Genomic DNA, 25095 nt, shown 5'->3' on the forward strand with positions numbered 1-25095 from the left:
TTCTTATTCATCCACAAAATGCAAATCAAAACCATCCTGAGATTCCACCTCATACCCATCAGAATGGCAAAGATCAAAAACTCAAGTGACATTACATGCTGGAGAGGATGTGGAAAAAGGGGAATGCTCATTGCTTGTGGGAATGTAAACTTGTACAGCCACTTTGGAAATCAATCTGGAGCTTTCTCAGGCAATTAGGAATAGTGCTTCCTCAAGATCCAGCTATACCACTTATAGGCATATATCCAAAAGATGCTCAAGTACTCAACAAGAACATTTGATCAATCCTATTTGTAAGAGCTATATTTGCAATAGCCAGAAGCTGGAAACAACCCATATGTCCCTCAAAGGAGGAGTGGATGCATCAATTGTGGTACATTCACATAATGGAATACTACTCAGCAATTAAAAATGCGGAAATCATGAAATTTTCAGGCAAATGGTGGGATCTAGAAAAGATCATCCTGAGTGAGTTATCCCAGATGCAGAAAGACATATATGGTACATACTCGCTTATAAGTGGATATTAGACATAAAATTTAGGGTAAACATACCAAAAACTGTACACCCAAAGAAGCTAAGCAAGAAGGATCACCCTGGGTAACATGATTAATCCTCACTCAGAATGGCAAACAGGATGGACATTGGAAGAAGAAGAAAACAGGAAACAGGACAGGAGCTCACCACAGAGGACCTCTGAAAGACTCTACCCAGCAGTGTATCAAAGCAGATACTGAGACTCATAAGCAAACTTTGGGCAGATTGCAGAGAATCTTATGAAAGAAGGGGGAGATAGTAAGACCTGAAGAGGACAGGAGCTCTACAGGGAAAGCAACAGGACCAAAAAAAAAAAAAATCTGTGTCAGGGGTCTTTTCTGAGACTGATACTCTAACCAAGGACCATTCATGGATATAACCTAGAACCCCTGCTCAATATAGCCCATTGCACTCAGTAGACTCTTGTCATACGTTCAATGCACATCCCATCTGTCTTTCTAAATGAGGATTGATCATCTTACCCCATGTCCGCTCAATTGATTATCTTTTTTAGGTGTATAGATTTCATTATGTTTATCATATCTTATAGGTCTATATAAGTGAGTATATCCCATGTTTGTCTTTCTCCTTCTTGGATAGTGTTTTCAAAGCAAAGACTCATGACCAAACCTTTGGCAGAGTACAGGGAATCATAAGAAAGAAGGGGAGTTAGTCTGATGGGGAAAGGATAGGAGCTCCACAAGGACCAAATATATCTGGGCACAGGGTCTTTTCTGAGACTGACATTCAACCAAGGACCATGTATGGATATAACCTAGAACCTCCACTCAGATGTAGCCTGTGGTAGCTCAGTAACCAATTGGTTTCCCAAAGTGAGGGGAACAGGGACTATTTCTAAGAGGAACTCGATGACTGGCTCTTTGGTCTCCCCACCCCCGAAGGGAGGAGCAGTCCTGTTAGGCCACAGAGGAGGGCTTTGCAGCCAGTCCTGAAGATACCTGATAAAACAGGATCAGATGAATGGGGAGGAGGTCCCCCCCATCAGTGGACTTGGAAAGGGGCACGGTGGAGATGAGGGAGGGAGGGAGGGAGGGACTGGGAGGGAATGAGGGATCAGGACACGGCTGGGATACAGAGTTAATAAAATGTAACTGATAAAAAAAAAATAAAATTAAAAAAAAATATATAGCCCATTGCAGCTCAATGTCGAAGTTGGTACCCTAGTAAGGGAAAAGGGACTGTCTCTGACATGAATTCAGTCGCTGGCTCTTTGGTCACCTCCCCCTGATGGGGAACAGCCTTGTCAGGCCACAGAGGAGGATAATATAGCCAGTCCTGATGAGACCTCACAAGCTATGGTCAGATGGAAGAGGAGGAGGACCTCTCCTATCAGTGGACTTGGAGAGGAGCATGGGAGGATATGCGGAAGGAAGGGTAAGTTTGAGAGAAAATGAAGGAAGGGGCTATAATTGGTATACAAAGTGAATAAACTGTAATTAATATAAAATATTTTTTAAAAAAAGAAATAAATGTGGCTAGACTGTAAATCAGTTTCCCCAGGGCTAGAACCTTAATCTATTTTGTTGTTATTATTATCTGCTATATTTTTTGTCACATAGTAAAAAGTATCCCCTTCATTAAAAATAGCTTTAGTATGAAGATAAGGAGCTTAGTCCTAAACTGAAAGAATTTGAAGCATTTGATACTACTTAAGTAGCTCCTGATTACCAACAGACTAAGTGTTTGCTATAGTTTTGGGCCACTGTTTTTGAGTTGATAAATCTCCTTTATTATTTTATCTTGTTTTAAAACATACTGTCCTAATTTCATTTCTATTATTACAATAAAATACCTTAATTAAAAAGCTACTTACAGGAGAAAGGGTTTATTTTAGTTCAGAGTTCTAGGATATGGTTCTTGTTTCAGAAAAGTCACAGGTGTAGGATCTAAAGACAACTAAGTGGTAACATTACATCCATAGATAATGCCAGAGAGAAATGGACAAATGCATTACTATGCTCAGCTCTGTTTTCTCCCTTTTTATACAGCTCATGGTCCATACCCAGGGAATGGTGTCACCTACAAAGGACTTGTATTCCCACAAGTATTAAAACAATCAAAACAACATCCATTAATCCCCAAGACATGCCCAGGAGCCAAAAGTCCCTTATCAAAAATCTCTTCCTAAGTGATTATAGCTTGTGTTATGTTGACAATGAACACTAACTGCTACTAATGTGTTTTTGTTACCTAGAAGCAAAGGTACCTAAACTAAGGTCATTTCATGAGATGAAAAAAGTATATGACACATAGTAGAAGATAGTGAAAGGTATCCATACAGAAATATTTTCTCCAAACAATCAGACAAGGAGGGGGTGGAGTTGGGCACACATATACACACACACCAAACCAACCAACCAAAGAAACAAAATAACCAACCAACAAACAAAAGGGCCTATTTATGAAAGTTTGGAACTCTGTTCTTATAAGCATCAAAGCATAATTCATTAAGCTCTAAATATTTTTTTCTTTTGTTCCTATGGTTTAATTGATTCAATTTTATTCACACGTATTCCACAGAAGAAATAAGTCATATCTATTTTCAAGGGCAGAGAAAATGTTTTGAGTATAGTAAAAAATAAAATAAAAAGAAAACAAAAATATTAGAAACATTGCTTCTGGTCTTTGTTTAGGGATCAGAGTAAAGTCCAAAAAGACTTAAAAAGTACAGAATGTAATAAACTCTTGAAAAAACTCTTTGTTCTCCGGAATTTCCAATCATGTGAAGTAGATGAAAAAGCAGAACCCAAAACTTAGAAAACTCAGTTGAAAAATTAATAGTATACAAAATAAATGATGTACTCAAAAATTATAAATGAATGTGATCCTGGACTTGGGAATGTAGCTAAGTAGTAGAGCATGGGTTTAATTTTCAACACCACAAAGCAAATAAAAGATTGTTATGAACATCTGGACATGCACCTTTATTCTACCATCACTAGACATGGTGTACCTGGGTAGTAGAAGCCAAAAATTGTTCTATTTTTTTTAAGTTACATGCCTTTACTTAGAAAAATACTACCTATATATGTTTATTTATTGTGAAAATAAAAATGAGTTTAGATAAAGATTCCTCTTCATTTAACATTGTAAGCAAAAACAGATAAATGTTTTTTTTAATCAAAAGATAAATTAAGATCACATTTAATTTTCCCAGTATTTAAACAATAACATACAGTAAATAATATGAAAACATTGATTAAAAATGATTTATAAAAAATTATTTATAGGAACAAATCAACCCTTCATTAGAGAATTTCTGACTGAATTGACACTAGTAACTGTTACTTGTAAGAAACATCTAAAGTAAAATGATTTAGTATTTAGAAAATGCTTAAACTATGGACAGTAGAGATACAAAGCATAGACCTTTACATAAAAGTGAAGATTTTAGCCAAGTACTTTGTTATCATTTTCTTGTTCATTTAGTAATTTAATATTCAGAATAACATTTCGTGGTAGAGAAGATTGTCATTTCTATTTTACAGATAAAACCATGGATTAAAAGTGATTAAATAATCCCAAGGCTTTCATTCTTAAGGAAAAAACTGGGCTTTGAGCTCTGGTCTTTCTAATGTGAGAACCTCTACATTACAATAATGCAAGACAGGAGTCCTGCATCAAAATTCCCTGTGGTAAGCTAAAGAATACTGAGAGCAGCTGGAGAGTTAGTCTTCCTCAGGAATGAGCCCCAAATTTGGTATCCAGCCATGAATTTATATATACATAAACAATAGTAAACATATTCAGTAGGTTGTATTCATTCTTTATGCTTATATGTGTATTTGTGTGTGGGAGTCTAACAACAACCAAAGAAAGAGCCTATAAATTTGAAGGGAAGTTGGGAGGTGAGGTTAAGGGACCGGTTGGAGGGATTAAAATGAAGTGAGGAAATGATGTAATTATAGTTTAATTTTTAAAAATAAAAAATAAAAATAACTATGCTATTTATGAAAAAATGCAAACTCTTGGCATCACCTCAGACATACTGTAGAGTTTTGAAATTTGCATTTTCAACAAGTACTCGTTGAATTTTATGCATGTAAATATCTGAGAATCATTGTATGTTTTGCCTCAAAGAAAATGAGAAGGAAACAATTGAAATGGAAAACTTTAATACACCTTTTCTGTCATAGATTAAGTTGAAACACACAGCCCCTGGAAAGATAGCTCAGGAGTTAAGAGCGTTGACTGCTCTTCCAGAGGACCCTTTTTCAATTCTCAGAACCCATGTATCGGCTCAAAAAACATCTGTGACTTAGTTTCAGGGGTTCTGATCTCTTCTGTCCTCTACAAGTACTGCATGAAAGTGGTACACAGACATTTATGCAGGAAAAACACCCATACACATAAAAATAATTAAAAAATTAAACACATGCACACACATGCATGTGTACTGTGAAATCATGAGGAGACTGGTAAAAGGAAACAAACTCTTGGATGAAGAGAGCAAGAGGAAAAACAGAGAAACATGGGGTTGAAATATATGATATAGTTGAAAGAAGCTATTTGTATGGAACCTAGCTTTATGTACAATGAATATATGCTAGTAAAAATAAAACTATGTGGACTAGGGAGATGGCTTAGTGATTAAGAGGGCTTGCTGTTCTTACAGGGATCCACATTCTATTGTCAATACACACATCTAGTAGCTAAAAAGTTCAGCTTAATGGGATCTGACTTTCTTATGGTGTTCATGGGTACTCTCACAAGTGTGGCACACACACATAATTTTTTTGAAAAAAATTCCAAGAGAAATAAGCATTTTTCACAAAAGAAAAAATTATCAGGTATTAACAAAATAGTTATTGAAACTCTGATTCTCAAGAGACATTTCTCTAAAACACTCATTGAATAATTTTAGCCTTCGGATTTTATCCTGAGGTTAATTAGAATCTTCCATGAAGATTTATATTGAAGATATTCATAAACAATTCTAAATTAGGTTTTAAGAAATATTGAAAGTAACCTACAGGTCTTAAATTAGAGAAATTTTAATTAAATTACAGAATTGCCCTAAAGTTAAACATTGTGCAACATGGATTAAATCATGCTTTCAAAAACATGCAGTGACACGGAGAAATTGTTAAAATATAAGTAGAAAAATAGTCAAATAAAGTGATTGCTTATTCCCAACTTTAGGGAAAACATGCTTTGAGATATACATGATGATATTTGTGTGGTTTGCTTATATCGAAAGATATCTATTCCATCACTCTCAAAGACTCTGAATATATAATTTAAATGGCAAACTGGACTTAGAAGAAATAAAAATATTTGATGACCTTGAGATGGGGAGATTTTTCCTGAATTATCTGAGTGAACTTTAAAGAGAGTTTTATCTGCCTTTGAAAGCTGAAATTTGGATTCAGAGATAGCTCAGCAGTTAGCAAAACTTTTGGCTCTTGCAGAAGAACACCATCATGGTAGTTCTCAACAATATATAACTACAGGTTCAGGAGATCTGACACTCTCTTCTAACCTTGACAGGCTCCAGACACATGAATGGTATACAAACATACATGAAGGAAAAAAGTCATGTGATTACAAATAAACCAGAAAGAAAGAAAGAAAGAAAGAAAGAAAGAAAGAAAGAAAGAAAGGAAGAAAGAAAGAAAGAAAGAAAGGAAGGAAGAAAGAAAAAGCTGCCCTTCCCTATATAATCCAGTCACTTTAGTTACCCAGCCCTTTTATCTTCTTTTGGCCTGGGGTGCCCATCTTCGTCAGCAGCTGCTCTTTTTCTCTCTTTTCATGGTTAAGTTTAGTCTGCCAGTCATCTTCAGCTTGGACTATTTTCTTAGCTTACTTTCACCTCTATATCTAAAATAAAATATCTACAATAAAATTCCTCTCCATACTTTAGTAGTAGTCATGTTCTCCTGTGGGGCTCTGCTGGATAAGGTTGAATTCAGTAGTCTCCAGATAGCCAATTATTTGAGCTCAGTCTATTATGATAGAGTTCCTTTTCTTGGAGGGGTAGAGGTAAGGAAAACTGTTCTAGCAAGTATCTAAGCATTCCTACAAACACACTGCCCTGCTAAGGATCTTAGACCATCAGTGACCTTCAATTATATTTGGAGATACTGTCCCCTCCCCACCGAAGGATAGTTAAGTACTGTAATTCCTTCTTGTGACAGGACCATCTAAGTAAGCTTGACTTCCTGACCCCAGCAAATGAAACACTTTCACCCGCGAAATCCTTTCCTCTTCTCAGTGTTTATATTGCCTTGATTTCACAAGAAAAAAAGGTTTGGCTTTCTCACTTCTAGACCAGCTGATATTATTCGTTTATCCTCCACTGGGTTGAGTATCATTGGGCCTGCCCACTGGCCCACTGAGCCTTGCCCTTGCCTGGTCTGGGCCTCACCAGGCCTGTGTCTGGGCTGCTAGCTGACTAGCCATGGGCCTGCACCTTTGCACTGCTCAGCACAGCAGCTTGGCCAAGATACTTTGGTATTGCCATAGGCATTGGAATGTCCAAACTTCCACTGCCATCATTGATCTCATTGTAAAAGAGGCAAACTGTAACACTTGTGGAAAACCTTTTCTACACCCCAGGTTAGCACACTTGGGCCTCACCTTAAAGCATTCTAGCTGCCTCAAAAAAGAACAGAACCCAGTTTGCCGTCTGGATGAGTGCCGGTACCCCATCTAGAACCTAGGCCCTTGCTGAATGGAGAATGACATCCTCCTTTTATTTCATTTTTTTTAAATCACTGGGAAAATTAGGGGAGCCAGAGACTGAGGAGCTAAGGGTACTGACATCCTCTCACACATATTTGATACATAGGCGTACATGTAGACCGAACACCCATATGTAAGAATAAAATGGGGGGGGGCAGAGCCAAGATGGCGACTAGCACACACAGTTTCTGAGCTGTGGAAGAGCGAAACGTTTGAGTTGGTGAGTGGAAGGACCTCTAACCCAAGAAAACAACTGTGAGGCTTTCTAAACAACAGGGAACATCGAAGGAGGTGAAAACTTGGGTCTCAGGTCACCTGGGGACTTGTTTGGGGAAGGTGAGAAACGATCCTTTGATCTCCCAGCACTCTTCTCCCCCAGACATCCCTCCTCCTCAGCACAGCGGCACAGCAGACTCGTCTTTCTCAGCGCAGACCTAACGGCCTGGGGTCTGCAGCCGCTGAGGCAGAGCTCAAAGCCCTTTATAGGCAAATGCCAGCAGTACCTGTCTCAGAGTCCCAGAATTGCACAGGCGGCTGCACCATCCTCCCAGGGCCCTAGTCTGCTAGACGCCATACTGGCTCGGCAGGACCGCAATCACTGATGGTACGGCCCACCCAATCCCACATTGACTGAGAATACGCTATATACTCACCAAAACCAGGCAGAAACGCCATACAAGCTAGGCACACCAGGCGCTGGGCCTCCCAAGCTTGGAGAGCACAGTGAAGAGACCCCAGGACTTCCCAGAATGCATTTGGACTAGCAACCCAGTCTCCAGTTACAGTGGGACTTCCTAACCTGGCAGCTGAGCAGCACTGAGCTGGCTGGTGGGGCACATCAGCCCTCCAGTTTAAGACTAACCAGGGCCAAACCAGAGAACAAAGAGACTGGTTACCCTGATCCCTACTGAGGTGACCACCTTGAAATCTCCAGCTGCAGCAAGACCTCATAACCTGGCAGTGACAGCAGCATGGAGCTGGCAGAGCACATCAAAGAAGCAGGGCCAAACCAGAGAGCAGAGAGCCCTGATACCCGGATCTCTGCCAAGTGACCTGCCTGTAAGTGAGTGCACCCTTGAGAATCTGCAGATCCCCAGATCCTGGGTCCTTCTAAAACAGAAGCCAGGCATTGAACCCCTTCCCACCCATATACCCATTTTGGGAAACAGCGGGGCACTTGGGACTTTGAAGTTCCTGCTCTGTGGGTCTAATTGAGGAGTTAAGGCAGTTAATGCCAGAAATTGTGCTGCTATCATCATTAGTGCCTGAGACATATACAGTGCAGAGCCCCTCCCACACACTTAAGAGTTCAACATTATCCATCACTCTGTCCCTCGAGACACATGTCCACGCACATTTCTACACACACACACACACACACACACACACACACACACACACACACACACATATCCGCGCGCATGCATGCCTGCATTTGCCTCGTTTGTGCCTGCGAACTTTTCTCCCACAGGTACAGCTAGTCCTCAGCACATGTTGAGGACACGGGACTGCTCTCAGCTTCCTGAAGAACTCTCCAGACACCAGAGAAAGACAGTACCAGTCTGATCTGCAGAATCCAAAAACAAACAGGGAAGGTTTCAGATAAGCCAATGACCAGGGGTAGGCGAAAGAACACTTCCAACATAAATCAGGACATCATGACTTCACCAGCAAACCCCAAAATCGATGGATACTCCAATTCAGCAGAAGCACAGGAAAATGATTTTAAAGCCATGCTTACCCAATTATTTGAGGCTCATAAGGAGGAAGTGAACAAATCTTTCAAAGAATTGGCCAGTCAATTGGAGGTAAAGAAAGAAGAAATAGATAAAATCCTTAAAGAAACACAGGCAAACATAGCCAAACAGATAGAGGCACAAGTAGAGATAAAATTAATGGCAAATAAAAAGGAAATGAACAAAGAAATAGAGGCCATCGTAGAGAGAAAGGAATCCAAATTCAAACACATGAAAGAAATGGTGCAAGGCATGAAAACAGAATTAGAACCAATAAAGCAAACACAAAATGAGAAAACCCTTGAGCTGGAGAACTTGGAGAAAAGATCAGGAACCACAAAAGTAAGCATCACCAACAGGATACAAGAGATGGAAGAGAGAATCTCCGGAGATGAAGACACAGTTGCAGAAATTGATACTTCTCTCAAAGAAAAAGTAAAATCAGAAAAGTTCCAATCACAAAATATCCAAGAAATCAAGGATGCTATGAAAAAACAAAATATAAGAATAATAGGAATTCATTAAAAAGAAGACTCCAGGCTCCAAGGTCCAGGAAATATTTTCAAGAAATCATAGAAGAAAATTTTTCCAACTTAAAGAAAGAGATGTCCATAAATATACAAAAGGCTTAGAGAACACCAAATAGACTAGACCAGAAAAGAAATACATCATGTCACATCATAGTCAGAACACTAAATCTACAGAACAAAGAAAAGATATTAAAAGCAGCAAGGGAAAAAGGCCAAGTAACATATGAAGGTAGACCTATCAGAATCACACCGGACTTCTCATCAGAAACTATGAAAGCCAGAAGGGCCTGGGTAAGTATCATGGAGACTCTAAGAGATCACAGATGTCAAACCAGACTACTATACCCTGCAAAACTTTCAATGAACATAGATGGAGAAAACAAAATATTCCATGACAAAACTAAATTTATGCAATATCTACACAGCAAACCAACCCTACAGAAGATACTAGAAGGAACACTCCAATCCAACGAAAAGAACTTCACCCAAGAAAACAGGGCATACAGATAATATCCCAATAAAAATGAAAAGAAAACAAGCAATGAAACAGGGTTAGATCACCAACGCCATTACAAAAGGAACTAACATGCATTGGTCACTATTATCTATCAATATCACTGGACTCAACTCACCAATAAAAGGACACAGGCTAACAGAATGGTAGCAAAAAACAGGACCCAACATTCTGTTGCATCCAAAAAACACACCTATGCAACAAAAATACTACCTCAGAGTAAAGGGCTGGGAAAACTGTTTTTCAAGCAAATAGTTCTAGAAAACAAGCTGGAGTAGCCACCCTAATATCTAATAAAATAGACTTTCAACCCAAGTTAATAAAAAACGATAAGGAGGGCCACTATATTCTCATCAAAGGAAATATCCACCAAAAGGACATCAGAATCTTGAATATCTATGCCCCAAATACAAGAGCACCAACATTCATAAATTAAACATTATTAAAGCTTAAATCATACATTGGTCCTAATACCTTAATAGTGGGAGACTTCAACACTCCACTCTCACCAACGAACAGATCAACTAGGCAGACACCAAATTGGGAAATAAAAGCACTCAGAGAATCCCTAAATCAAATGGACCTAATAGATGTCTACAGACCGTTTCACCCAAACTCAAAAGAGTACAACTTCTTTTCAGCACCACATGGAACCTTCTCCAAAATAGACCATATAATGGGTCACAAAGCAAGCCTCAACAGATACAAAAGGATTGAAATAATCCCTTGTATACTATCTGACCCCCATGGACTAAAGCTAGACATCAACAACAACAGAAACAACAAAAAGCCGACACGCACATGGAAACTGAACAACTTATTACTCAATGACAGCTGGGTTAAGGAAGAAATAAAGAAAGAAATTAAAGACTTCCTAGAATTCAACGAAAATGAAGGCACAACATACCCAAATTTATGGGACACATTGAAAGTAGTGCTCGGAGAAAAATTTATAGCACTAAGTGCCTGCAAGAAAAAATTCATAACATCACATACAAACAACTTAATGGACCAACTGAAAAACCTAGAAAAAAAAGAAGCAGATACACCCAAGAGGAGCAGATGGCTGGAAATAATCAAACTTAGGGCTGAAATCAATTAATTAGACAAATAAAACTATCCAAAGAATCAATGAAACAAAAAGCTGGTTCTTTGAGAAAATCAACAAGATAGACAAACCCATAGCCAAACTAACTAAAAAGCAGAGAGAAACTATCCAAATCAGCAAAATCAGAAATGAAAATGGGAAGATAACCACAGACACTGAGGAAATCCAAACAATTATTAGGTCATACTACAAAAGCCTATATGCCACGAAATTTGAACACCTAAAGGAAATGGATAATTTTCTTGAAAGATTCCATCTACCAAAACTAAGTCAAGATCAGGTAGAAAGACTGAATAGCCCTATATCTCCCAAGGAAATTGAAGCAGTCATTCACAGTCTCCCCTCCAAAAAAGCCCTGGACCAGATGGCTTCAGCGCAGAATTCTACAAGACCTTCAAAGAAGTGCTAACTCCAATTCTCCTCAAGCTATTCCACAAAATAGAAACAGAAGGAACACTACCAAACTCAATCTATGAAGTGACAGTCATTCTGATGCCTAAACCACACAAAGATCCAACAAAAAAAAGAGAACTTCAGGCCTAACTCTCTTATGAACATTGACGCAAAAATACTCAATAAAATACTTGCAAAACGAATCCAAGAACATATCAAAGATATCATCCACCATGACCAAGTAGGCTTCATCCCAAGCAGAAATCCATCAATGTAATCCACCACATAAACAAACTGAAGGAGAAAAACCACATGATCATCTCCTTAGATGCTGAAAAAGCATTTGACAAAGTCCAACACCCATTCATGTTTAAAGTCTTGGAGAGATCAAGGATAAAATGCACATACCTAAAGATAGTAAAGGCAATATACAGCAAGCCTATAGCCAACATCAAACTCAATGGAGAGAAACTTCAATCAATCCCACTGAAATCAGGGACAAGACAAGGCTGCCCATTGTCTCCATATCTCTTCAACATAGTACTTGAAGTGCTAGTTAGAGCAATAAGACAACTAAAGGAGATCAAGGGGATACAAATTGGAAAGGTCAAAGTGTCACTATTTGCAGATGATATGATAGTATACATGAGCGACCCCAGAAATTCCACCAGAGAACTCCTTCAGCTGATAAACACCTTCAGCAAAGTGGCAGGATACAAAATCAAATCAAAAGAATCAGAAGCCCTCCTGTATACCAAAGACAAAAGGCTGAGAAAGAAATTAGGGAAACAACACCCTTCACAATAGCCACTTATAACATAAAGTACCTTGGTGTGACTCTAACCAAGCAAGTGAAAGACCTGTTTGAGAAAAACTTCAAGTCTTTGAAGAAAGAAATCCAAGAAGATATCAGAAGATGGAAAGATCTCCCGTGCTCATGGATTGGTAGGATTAACATTGTGAAAATGGCCATCCTGCCAAAAGCAATCTACAGATTCAATGCAATTCCCATCAAAATACCAACTCAATTCTTTTTTTTTTTTTTTCCAATGCAGTTTATTCAGGAACATTGAACAATCCTCGGACCCCGGGGAAAGCCAGCCCACAGCTTAAATAGCCTCTGGGTAGCCAACCCAGGCGTGCCACGGGGGCAATGCAGATAGGTCCACATACATGTAAGCAAGCCAGATCCTTGGCCTTAGCCAAATGTGGAGTTGTTCGTGACAGAGAGCACTCACCATCGGGAAGGTGGAAGGCGGAAACCAGCTCCATCTTTAAGGCATAGCATTCCGCAGCTCTCTACAGTTCCCCCTTTTTGTTTTAGACGCATCAGGCAAGAGTAGAGGTCTGATCTCTGATATTAGAAATAAATTGGGACTTTGTACCAATGTTCATTTAGGTGTCATCCACCCAAATAGCATCAGACCCGTCCAATACCTTTTTCTCAGAGGCGGGACCTGGGGCATCAACCCGCATGCAATCAGACATGCTCTTCTCTGGGTCCAAAGCGGCTGACCCTGAGTGCAGTGCTTAGCCTTGCATCCTGAGCGTATCATTTTAGCTTTTTATGGTATCCAACCATGCTTGGGGAGAATGTCCTGCTTCAATGGCTGTAAAGGCCTGAATGATCATGGCTGCATCACATTGTTGTGAGACTCTAATCTTGCATATATACCACAGGCAAACCAAGGAGACCAACACCAGAAGGCCTGCTAACACTCCCATGCCCGCCCATTCCTTCAGATGATTCATGGCTGCAGCAATCCATGTTGATAATCCTGTGGCTAGTCCTGCAGTTAGTCAATTGGCATGGAGCACGTCTCGCCCCTGGGGGCAATGGTCTCCTGAACCTACTCAGACCTCGGACACCACCACTGCTAGTTCTAGAACTGACGCAGGATGTTCCAACAAGGGGTTAAGGCTTCTCATAATATTTCCTATAAGCCCACACCTGTTTGTCTATATCCCCCATTTTTATTTATTATTAGCCAGATAGAGCCAAGTAATTGTGGTAATGATACTTGCTTTTTTGCCCAATGCTGGAATGCTAGTAAAGTTAGGTATGCCCTGGTTACTCGCATGCCTCACTGGGTGCCTATGCCCATTGATGCCCCTCACGCTATGACTCTCTTCAGACAGAAAAGGGATCTTGGAACTACAGCCACCATTGTTACTACCATCTCATTGACGGCTGTTGGAGCTACCACCAGGGCATTAGCCATGAGTCATACTGGGCAGACTGCTCAGACCCTGAATAATCATTTAGCCAATGTAGCTCATGCCTTAGTTGTACATAAAGGAATTAATGCTCAACTAAAAGGAAGCTTGATGGTGTTCAATCAGAGGATTGACCTCTTGCAGGAGCAAATTGATACCCTATGGCAAATCGCTCAACCTGGCTGTCAATGAAAGTATGCTGGACTTTGTGTCACTAGCATACAACATGAGAATTTTTCCTGCGCTGCAAATCTGTCTAAACAATTGTCGAGCTATATTTTAGGTAATTGGACTGGAGAATTCGATACTACGATGGAGCAGCTGAGAGTGGCCATTGTCACAGTAAATTCTACCGGAGTGGACGCAGGACTAGCCAACTCAATTCTTTACAGACCTTGAAAAAAAGATTCTCAGCTTCATATGGAGAAGCAAAAAACCCAGAATCTCCAAAACGATCCTGTACATATCATCTGGAGGTATCTCCATCCCTGATCTCAAGCTGTACTACAGGGCAACAGTAATAAAAACTGCATTGTTTTGGCATAGAAACAGAAAGGAGGATCAATGGAACCCCATAGAAGACCCAGAAATAAACCCACACACCTATGAATACTCGATAGTTTACAAAGAAGCCAAATCCAGTCAATGGAAAAAAGACAGCGTCTTCAACAAATTGTGCTGGACCAACTGGATGTCTACATGCAGAAAAATGAAAATAGATCCATATTTATCACCTTGCACAAAACTAAAGTCAAAGTGGATCAAGGACCTCAACATAAAACCAGATACTCTAAATCAATTGGAAAAAAAATTGGGGAACAGCCTAGAACTCATTGGCACAGGAGACAACTTTCTGAACAGAACACCAACAGCACAGGCTCTAAGAGCAACAATCAATAAATGGGACCTCATGAAACTGAAAACCTTCTGTAAAGCAAAGGACACCGTCCTTAAAACAAAACGACTGCCTACAGATTGGAAAGAATCTTCACTAACCCTTTATCTGACAGAGGAATAATATCCAGTATATACAAAGAACTAAAGAAGCTGAAAAGCAACAAACCAAGTAATCCAATTAAAAAATGGGGAATAGAGCTAAACAGAGAATTCTCTACAGAGGAATATCGAATGGCAGAGAAACACTTAAAGAAATGCTCATCCTCATTAGCCATCAGGGAAATGTAAATTAAAACGACCTTGATGACCTTACACCCATTAGAATGGCCAAGATGAAAAACTCAAGCGACAACACATGCTGGAGAGGTTGTGGAGAAAGGGGAACCCTCCTCCACTGCTGGTGGGAATGTAAACTGGTACAACCACTCTGGAAAGCTATCTAGCGTTTTCTAAGACAATTAGGAATAGTGCTTCCTTAAGACTCAGCTATACCACTGCTAGGTATATACCCAAAGTTTGCTCAAGTACACAAAAGGGATACTTGCTCAACCATGTTTATAGCAACTTTATTTGTAATAGCCAGAACCTGGAAACAACCCAGATGTCCATCAACGGTGGAATGGGTACAGAAATTGTGGTATTTCTACACAATGGAATACTACTCAGCAATCAAAAAGGAGGAAATCATGAAATTTGGAGGCAAATGTTGGGATCTAGAAAAGATCTTTCTGAGTGAAATATCCCAGAAGGAGAAAGACGAACATGGTATATACTCACTTATATAGACCTATAAGATATGATAAACATAATGAAATCTATACACCTAAAAAAGATAATCAAGAAAGACAGATGGGATGTGCATTGAACGTATGACAGGATTCTACTGAGTGCATCTGAAAGACTCTAACTAGCAGTGTTTTCAAAGCAAAGACTCATGACCAAACCTTTGGCAGAGTACAGGGAATCATAAGAAAGATGGGGAGTTAGTCTGATACGGAAAGGATAGGAGCTCCACAAGGACCAAATATATCTGGGCACAGGGTCTTTTTTGAGACTGACATTCAACCATGGAGCATGTAGGACCTCCTCCCCAAGGTAGGAGCAGTCCTGTTAGGCCACAGAGGAGGGCTTTGCAGCCAGTCCTGAAGATACCTGATAAAACAGGATCAGATGAATGGGGAGGATGTCCCCCCCATCAGTGGACTTGGAAAGGGGCACAGTGGAGATGAGGGAGGGAGGGATGGACTGGGAGGGAATGAGGGATCGGGACACAGCTGGGATACAGAGTTAATAAAATGTAACTGATCAGAAAAAAAATAAAATTCAAAAAAAAATAGAAATTGTGGTACATTTATGCAATGTAATTTACAGACAAATGCTTGGAACTAGAAAATATCATCCTGAGTGAGGTATCCCAGAAGCAAAAGACACACATGGTATATACTCACTTATAAGTGGGTATTTGACACATAATATAAGATAAATATACTAAAATCTGTATACCTAAAGAAGCTAAGCAAGAAGGAGTACTCTGGGTAAGATGATCAGTCCTCACTCAGAAAAGCAAACAGGACAGACATCAGAAGAGAGAGAAAACAGGGAACAGGACAGCAGCCTACCACAGAGGACCTCGGAATGGCTCTACACAGCAGGGTATCAAAGCAGATGTTGAGGTTCATAACCTAACTTTAGGCAGAGTGCAGGGAATCTTAGGAAAGAAGGGTGAGATAGAAAGATCTGGTGAGGACAGGAGCTCCACAAGGAGAGTAACAGGTCCAAGGAATCTGGGCACAGGGATTTTTTCTGAGACTGATACTCCATCTAAGGACCATTCATAGAGATAACCTAGAACCCCTGCACAGTTGTAGCCCATGGTAGCTCAGTGTCCAAGTGGGTTCCATAGTAATGGAAACAGAGACTGTATCTGACATGAACTCAGTGGTTGGCTCTTTGATCACCTCTGGCTGAATGGGGAGCAGCCTTACCAGGCCACAGAGGAAGACAATGCAGCCAGTCTGGATGAGACCTGATAGGCAAGGGTCAGATGGAAAGGGAGAAGGACCTCCTCTATCAGTGAACTTGGAGAGGAGTATGGGAGGAGATGAGGGAAGGAAGGTGAAATTGGGAAAGAATGAGAGAGGGAGCTACAGCTGGAATACAAAGTGAATAAATGAATTAATATTAAAAAAGAAAATAAAAAAGTCCTTACATCGTGTCCAGAAGTCCTCATGATCTGGTCCCCATTTATGGGTCTTAGCAGTTGCTTATCTCTCATTTTTACATTGTGCTTCATCTACAGTAATTTCCCAGGATCCTTTTACATCATATCTTTTTATTGGGTGATCTTCTACCTAAATGTTCTTTTACTGGATGCATCACTTTTTTATGTACAACACAGGATATACGTTTTGTTATTGTTGTTGTTGCTTTGTTTTGTTTTCCTGTTATTTATCCCTTACTTTCCACTAAGTTGTAAGCTCTCTAAAGGCAGGAATATAATTTTGTTTGTGATGAGATTAGCAGTATGTTTCCCAAAGCCCAGTACAATATAGATATTCAATAAATATTTATGGAATGAGTGGACATATGAGTAAATGGATAAAGAAAAAAATTTCTGAAGAGGTCAAGTAAAGATTAGGATTGTATGGTATTATTGTGGTTAAGAGGAAGCAAATGCAAAAAAACAGACATAGGCTAAATATTGTAAAAAGGTAAAAATACATTCACTGAAATATTACATATCACATGAGTATGTTCACTATTATCGCTCACGTTTTAAATGCTTTTAAAATAATAAAAGTGAAGTGGAGAAAGAGTGCAAAGGTAGAGTAAAACAAGGCCTGAATAACAATGGTGAGTAGGAAGTAAGGTTCAAATTTGATGATAAGAAATTTTGGGTAAAATATTTTAACGTTGTAGAAGCAAAAATCATTAAATTTAATTTTAGGAAAGAGGATTACGAAAGTAAAGAAGGAACAGAAAGAGAAAGAAAATAGAGAAGAACCGAAGGAGAGTAACTATTATTGATTAATCACTTAAGAGCTTACACTTTGGAGTCAGATTTTACGGCTATAGGTACTTGCATGATTTGATGTAAGTTGCCTGAATTTAAGGATAACAATAATATCTGCTGCAGTAGTTACTTCTTTGCTACTATGATAGAATATTCTGACAAAAAGCAGCTTAGAGGAGATACAGGGTTTCTATTGGTTCTAAATGGGTCCAGGTGTGTCCAGATGGGATATAGTCCATCACGGTTTGAAAGGTGCAACAGCAATAACACGAGGTCAGCTTGGCAATCAGGAAGCAGATCAATCACATGTCATTTGTACACACGAAGATTTTACACTCTACAGATGCCATAGCTTTTCTAAATAGCATCACCAATTGGGGACCAAGTATTCAAATACATGATGCTTTGGGTGATATTCTTCATTCAAACCTTAATAAACAAGTTGAGTTTTATCTCCAGCCTAACCTTGTAAAAACGATATGAGGATTAAACAAACCACTCACATAAAGAATGTGAATTTCAAACCAGTGAGACAATTTAGCAGGTTAATGCACTTGTTTCCAAGCCAGCCAACGTGGGGTTCATCCCTGAGACTTGTGTGGGATAAGGAGAGAACTGATTCCTGCAAGTTATTCTCTGGCTTCCAGAAAAATATATCTGCAGTTCTCAACTTGTTGGTTGTGACTACTTTAGGTCCAAATGACCCTTTCACAGAGGTCATCTTAAGACCATCACAAAATATTGCTATTTACATTTTGATTCATAATAGAGGCAAAATTACAGTTATAAACTAGTATAGAAAATAATTTTATGATTTGGGATCACCATAACATAACAGACTGCATTAAATGGTCCCAGCATTAAGAAGGTTGAGAACCAGTGCAATATATAAACACAACTTTTTAAAAGAAATTTTAATTTGTTTTTAGTTAGAGATCTTAATCTTATCATTAAGAATAGAGCCTTAAAAGAAGTTTCAGGGTTGAGAAAAGCTGTATTGTGTTTCATGATATTTTAGTATATGGTAATATGTGGTTACCATTTTTTTAAGAAGTAGTTTTGCTGGATAGGGTGGAGCATTCCTTTAGTCCCTGCACTGAAGAGGCATTCAAGGCCAACCTGGTATTCATGGTATGTTCTAGAACAGCCAAGTCTAATTAGTGAGACCCTGTTTAAAAAATGTATTTATTATATGTATACATGTATGTTTAGGTGTAGGTTTGTGCATATGAGTAAAATGCCCACAGGAGCCAGAATAACACATCAGATCTTCCTTAAAGCAGTAGTTGCAGGCAGTTGTGAGCTTCCAGACATGGTTGCAGGGAACTGAACTTGGGACCTTTGCAAGAGAAGCACATGCTCTTAACTTCTGAGCTATCTCTCCAGCCCCATGATTACTCTTAAAATCTAAACAGAATAAGGTAATGGATAGAAGAGAGTTAAAGTAGAAAGAAATGAGTAGGTGAACAGAAATGAATAATTTTTGACACTCCTGGTGAGAGAACCAGGCCTGATACCCCCAAAAGTCACCAGGAACTAGGCCGTAGGTCACCAATTTCAGAAACAAGGTCATAAAATTCCCTACCTAAGCAACAGCCTGAGGAAAACCACAAGAATAGGAAGGTATCATATCTTAAGGTGGAACATCTGTGCTGGGCAGCCCACTAACCTTGTAGCAGAACATTTCATGGCACAGAAAATACCTAACACTTGTGAGGTCTATAGATAGCTCCCTCAATGTAATGTTAGCTAGCCAATCACTTAGTAACAAGCTTGCCCTTGCTGAATGTCATCCAATCACGTAACTGTTAAGCTGGGAATTCCCTAGTCTTGCTCAAACCCCAATAAAAACCCTACCATGAGGCTGATCGGGGCTCTCCTCTCTGATTCACTGCATTGGTGACAGTGGAGAGACCACACTTAAGCTTGAATAAAACTATTTGCTCTTGAGTACATGGTCTGGCTCTTGGTAGTCTTTGGGAACCTTAAGTTCTAGGCAAAACACTAGAAAGAGTTTACTTGAATGAAAAAAGCTACTTTCTTGCCTTGAGGATAGTAAGGCAGAGAACTGAATGAGCACCACGGAGAATTTGAAGAAAAGAGATGGAAAGTTTACTTATACTTAATAAAACACAGGGAGCAGAGGGGTATAGTTCAGTGGTACAGTTCTTTCTAACGCCTGAGGCCCTGGGTTCAATCCCCAGCACCACAAAAAAGAAAAAAATAAGTCCAGATAAAACACAAGGATTAGGACTCATGCTGAGAAGATTGAGTTGTTGGATTCAAAATGTACAGAAAATCAGTCAGTTCTGTTGACTTTGTTTTTCCTTAAAAGGCTCAGACATTTCCACTACAGTTTATCTACTTATACAGTCTTTTCCATACTCTCCAGCACCATTGGATGACTGCTTTATGTGTATCTTCCCATGTGAGAGAAGTGCTTTTTCAAAAAGATAAAGTTCACAATCTGAAAGAGTTTGTTTGCTTATTTTGTTTTTTAAAAGGACACTCAAAAAAGTGTCAATCACTCTTTGTAGCTATACCTTTTGTTGGTGTTTTGTTTGTTTATCTTTCACTTCCAATTTTCACAAATGGGTAGTTAAATCATGGGACTGTTGTTCCACATCAGTCAACAGGGTGATTGCCTAGAAAATACTTTAAGTGCCTCAGTTTGGTTAAAACTATTTCACCTGAGATTTTTCTATTATTTAAGGAAATGTATTTCTTTTAAAATGAGATTAGAAGATGGAGACCAGCCTGCTAACTCTCCTACCAGGACATTAAATGCACACACTTTCTACCACTGTGGAAGTGATAGGTGATAAAACAAAATAAACAAACAAAAAAAATGACTTATCGCTATTCTGTTTTTCCCACTGATGTTACTTCACTCCAAGGCTGAGGAAGATAGAAGGTGAAGGGAAGAAATGTTGGGTCAGCCTTTACATTTGAAAATGTCATTTTTTTTCTTGTTTTTTTTTTTTTTTTTTTTTTTTTTGGTCTGATGAATACAATCATCATAAACGACTGCAAGTACTTTGAGAGTAGTTCTAAGGTCAGAAGTATGATTTTAAATGTCACTGCTTACTGTTGGGAGATTTATCAAGAGAAAAAGAAGCTGTCAGTGGGAAATTACTTGGACAGACTTTTAAAAGACAACCGGTTATCTAGAATATTCCTTATGTGTTTTCTAATTTCTAAGACATAAAAATATTAATGAAATGTTTGTTAAACACGTATTTTCTCATGTGTTAAGATAGTTAATGTTGCATTTTTACATGCTAAATACATGCTGTAGAAAACATAAATATTTACCATATATCCTGTTTCAGAGATAATATTTTTGCTATTGATTCCATAACTTGCTGGGCACCCAATAGTGATTGTTCCTATGGGAATTGTGATTCGTTTCATGATCGTTAAAATAGTGCAGCAAGCAATAAGGATCACATAGATTTTGTTCCTCTTGAAACTTTTATGCAACCCTTGAATACGCACCTTAAAGTTATTTACTTGCTGGAGAGACTTGATTGGAATGGGTTGGAAAATGATAGCATCCCCACAAGCAGGGAGATGATTCAAATCCATGGGACGTACAGATTTATTAAAAAATCCAGGTGCAGCCAGAACTGGTTGTGGCACATGCCTTTAATTGCAGAGGTCCTATGCCTGTGGACCTCTGAGTTAGAGGTCAGCTTAGTCTACAGAACAAGTTCCAGGATGAGCAAACCTATGCAGGGAATCCCTGTCTGGAAAAATCAAACCAAACTTGCAAACAAAAACCAGGTGCTTCCAGACTTGCAGAGAGTATTTGAAGACAGAGTTGTAAAGGGGGATGAGAAGGCTAGAAGTGAGTTTATATTTGAAAGAAGCACATCTTTAAAGAAAGAAGCACTTAGGGAAAGACTTTGAAAATTAGAGAAGTTGCTGGCCCTTCTGAAATTCAGTAGAACAATAAGAAAGCATGCAATAACAATAATCCATGATCAGTAGAAAACTTTAAGCACCTTAAGAAGCATCCCTAAAGCCACTCTCTTAGGGGAAGTGGCCTTTGATGTACATGGTACAAGGCAGTTTAAGAAAATATAACATTTGCCTGAGAGATGAACCAATCTCAAGTAGTCACCAGAAACACATATACATATGAACTCAGTAGGCTGTATTAATAGACTTATTTATTTTAATTTATTCTTTTTTTTTAAATTTTATTTTTCTTATTAGTTACATTTTGTTAACTCTGTGTCCCAGCTGTATCCCGCTCCCTCATTCCCCAAACCCACACTCCCTCCCTGGTCTCCTCCCTGCCCCTTTCCAAGTCCACTGATAGGGGAGGACCTCCTCACCTTTCATTTGACCCTGTTTTATCAGGTATCTTCAGGGCTGGCTGCAAAGTCCTCCTCTGTGGCCTAACAGGACAGCTCCTCCACTGGAGGATGTAGGGGGGAAACAAAGAGCCTGCCCTTGGGATCCTGTTAGAAATAGTCCTTGTTCCTCTTACTTTGGAAAACTACTTGGTTACTGAGCTACCACGGGCCACATCCAAGCATAAGTTCTAGGTTATATCCATAGATGGTCCTTGGTTATGTGTCAGTCTCAGAAAAGACCCTGTGCCCAGATGTATTTGGTCCTTGTAGAGCTCCTATCCTTTCCATATCATACTAACTCCCCTTCTTTCATCTGATTCCCTGCACTCTGCCGAGGGTTTGGTTATGAGTCCTAGTGTCTGCTTTGAAACACTGCTACATAGAGTCTTTCAGATGTCTTTTGCAGTAGACTCCGGTCATACATTCAATGCATATCCCATTTGTCTTTCTAAATGAGGATTGATCATCTTCACCCATGTCGGCTTTCTTGATTATCTTCTTTAGGTGTGTAGATTTCATTATGTTTATCATATCTTGTAGGTCTATATAAGCAAGTATATACCATGTTTGTCTTTCTCCTTCTGGGATACTTCACTCAGAATGATCTTTTCTAGATCCCAACATTTGCCTCCAAATTTCATGATTTCCTCCTTTTTGATTGCTGAGTAGTATTCCATTGTATAAAAATACCACAATTTCTGTACCCATTCCTCCGTTGATGGACATCTGGGTTGTTTCCAGGTTCTGGCTATTACAAATAAAGCTGCTATAAACATGATTGAACAAATGTCCTTGTTGTGTACTTGAGCAAATTTTGGGTATATACCTAGGAATGGTATAGCTGGGTCTTGAGATAGCACTACACCTAATTGTCTGAGAAAGCACCATATTGACTTCCAAAGTGGTTGTGCCAGTTTACATTCCCACCAGCAATGGAGGAGGGTTCCCCTCTCACCACAACCTCTCCAGCATGTGTTGTCGCTTGAGTTTTTCATCGTGGCCATTCTGATGGGTATAAGGTGATGTCTCAGGATTGTTTTGATTTACATTTCCCTGATCGCTAATGAGGATGAGCATTTCTTTAAGTGTTTCTCTGCCATTCGATATTCCTCTGTAGAGAATTCTCTGTTTAGCTCAGTTCCCCTTTTTTAATTGGATTACTTGGTTTGTTGCTTTTCAGCTTCTTTAGTTCTTTGTATATACTGGATATTAGTCCTCTGTCAGATAAAGAGTTAGTGAAGATTCTTTCCCAATCTGTAGGCAGTCATTTTGTTTTAATGACGGTGTCCTTTGCTTTACAGAAGGTTTTCAGTTTCATGAGGTCCCATTTATTGATTGTTGCTCTTAGAGCCTGTGCTGTTGGTGTTCTGTTCAGAAAGTTGTCTCCTGTGCCAATGAGTTCTAGGCTGTTCCCCACTTTTTTTTCCAATTGATTTAGAGTATCTGGTTTTATGTTGAGGTCCTTGATCCACTTTGACTTTAGTTTTGTGCAGGTGATAAATATGGATCTATTTTCATTTTTCTGCATGTAGACATCCAGTTGGTCCAGCACCATTTGTTGAAGACGCTGTCTTTTTTCCATTGAATGGATTTGGCTTCTATGTAAACTATCGAGTATTCATAGGTGTGTGGGTTTATTTCTGGGTCTTCTATGGGGTTCCATTGATCCTCCTTTCTGTTTTTATGCCAATACCATGCAGTTTTTATTACTGTTGCCCTGTAGTACAGCTTGAGATCAGGGATGGAGATACCTCCAGATGATATGTACAGGATCGTTTTGGAGATTCTGGGTTTTTTGCTTCTCCATATGAAGCTGAGAATCTTTTTTTCAAGGTCTGTAAAGAATTGAGTTGGTATTTTGATGGAAATTGCATTGAATCTGTAGATTGCTTTTGGCAGGATGGCCATTTTCACAATGTTAATCCTACCAATCCATGAGCATGGGAGATCTTTCCATCTTCTGATATCTTCTTGGATTTCTTTCTTCAGAGACTTGAAGTTTTTCTCAAAAAGGTCTTTCACTTGCTTGGTTAGAGTCACACCAAGGTACTTTATGTTATAAGGGGCTATTGTGAAGGGTGTTGTTTCCCTGATTTCTTTCTCAGCTTGAAAAACATTTTTCCAGCTCTTTACTCTGAGGTAGTGTTTCTCTTTGTTGCATAGGTGTGTTTCTTGGATGTAACAGAATGTTGGATCCTGTTTCTGCAACCATTTTGTTAGCCTGTGTCTTTTTATTGGTGAGTTGAGTCCAGTGATATTGATAGACAATAGTGACCAATGCATGTTAGTTCCTTTTGTAATGGCGTTGGTGATCTAACCCTGTTTCATTGCTTGTTTTCTTTTCATTTTTATTGGGATATTATCTGTATGCCCTGTTTTCTTGGGTGAAGTTCTTTTTTTTGGATTGGAGTTTTCCTTCTAGTATCTTCTGTAGGGATGGTTTGCTGTGTAGATATTGCATAAATTTAGTTTTGTCATGGAATATTTTGTTTTCTCCATCTATGTTCATTGAAAGTTTTGCAGGGTATAGTAGTCTGGTTTGACATCTGATCTCTTAGAGTCTCCATGATACTTACCCAGGCCCTTCTGGCTTTCATAGTTTCTGATGAGAAGTCCGGTGTGATTCTGATAGGTCTACCTTCATATGTTACTTGGCCTTTTTCCCTTGCTGCTTTTAATATCTTTTCTTTGTTCTGTAGATTTATTGTTCTGACTATGATGTGACATGATGTATTTCTTTTCTGGTCTAGTCTATTTTGTGTTCTCTAAGCCTTTTGTATATTTATGGACATCTCTTTCTTTAAGTTGGAAAAATTTTCTTCTATGATTTTTTGAAAATATTTCCTCGACCTTGGAGCCTGGAGTCTTCTTTTTCGTGAATTCCTATTATTCTTAGATTTTGTCTTTTCATAGCATCCTTGATTTCTTGGATATTTTGTGATTGGAACTTTTCTGATTTTACTTTTTCTTTGAGAGAAGTATCCATTTCTGCAAGTGTGTCTTCAGCTCCAGAGATTCTCTCTTCCATCTCTTGTATTCTGTTGGTGATACTTACTTTTGTGGTTCCTGATCTTTTCTCCA

Source organism: Meriones unguiculatus, chromosome X (assembly GCF_030254825.1).
Source record: "Meriones unguiculatus strain TT.TT164.6M chromosome X, Bangor_MerUng_6.1, whole genome shotgun sequence".
Lineage (NCBI taxonomy): Eukaryota > Metazoa > Chordata > Mammalia > Rodentia > Muridae > Meriones > Meriones unguiculatus.